This window comes from Sus scrofa, chromosome 1, assembly GCF_000003025.6.
Source record: "Sus scrofa isolate TJ Tabasco breed Duroc chromosome 1, Sscrofa11.1, whole genome shotgun sequence".
Lineage (NCBI taxonomy): Eukaryota > Metazoa > Chordata > Mammalia > Artiodactyla > Suidae > Sus > Sus scrofa.
In genome coordinates this window covers 254,265,300-254,266,304 of record NC_010443.5, presented here as the reverse complement: position 1 = coordinate 254,266,304, position 1,005 = coordinate 254,265,300, and positions in this window count along the sequence as shown.

Sequence of the window (1,005 nt, the reverse complement as noted above, 5' to 3'; positions counted from 1 at the left end):
GTGTTCTGACCTCTGGACCACAGAGTATCGCTGCTGGTTTGTCCCAGAAGTCTCAGCCCTTCCCCCACAAGGTCCAGGAGAAGAGCTGGCTGGGCCAGGAGCCCCTCTGGTGTTGCCAAGGGCAGAGAGTGGCCAGTTCCTGCCCGCCTGCTGCAGGGCAGCCACAGCCTCTGGGAAGCAGGCTCTTCTGCAATGGGAACCAGGTGTGCAGAGAGAGAGGTGCTCAGAACAAGGCAGCATCAGAGGGGCCCATTTCCAGGGCCTTCTGGGCCTCCTCAGGCTGGGGAGAAGCCTATGCTGGGCTCAGAATGGGGGGACACGAGGTACCTTGACAAGGAGTCAGGTTTCAGTCCAGGTGGGGGATGCTTTCTTGCAGTCATGGCTAACCTTGCCCAAGGCTGTCACGAACACACTCCCTGGGCCCTATCCCAGCAAAGGCTGGCAGACTTCACCCTCCAACAGGGATGCTGAGAAGGCTCTTGAGCCAAGCACCATACTGAGCGCTAAACCCCGTTCCTATGGGATGGTGAAGCCAGCTTCAGTGCTTTGGCGTTTAGCATCATTTTCAGTTTCTCCTTGATGGATGGTAGACGACCCCAGATCTGCTGTCTCCAAGTGGTCTGGCAGAGGGCAGTGGGTCTCCTGGGGAGGAGATGACCACGGAACTAGAAATCAGCATGCCTTCATGGATGCTGTGTGTTGTTGAGCAAGTCACTTTACCTCTCTGAGCTGTCAGTTCCCTTCCAGGAAGTGATACTACTGCTCTGACTTTTTCAAAGGGCTGACCTTGGAAGTTCTCAAGAAATGGACAAGGGGGAGTTCTTGTGTCTCTCAGAAACTGGGGCTAAGGATCTGCAACTGTCGTTGCAGTGGCTCAGGTTACTGCTGTGGGCATGGGTTTGATCTCTGGCCTGGGAATTTCTGCATGCCATGGGTGCGTGAAAGAAAAAGAAAGAAAGAGAAAGAAAGAAAGAAAGAGGGAGGGAAGGAAGGAAGATAAGGACA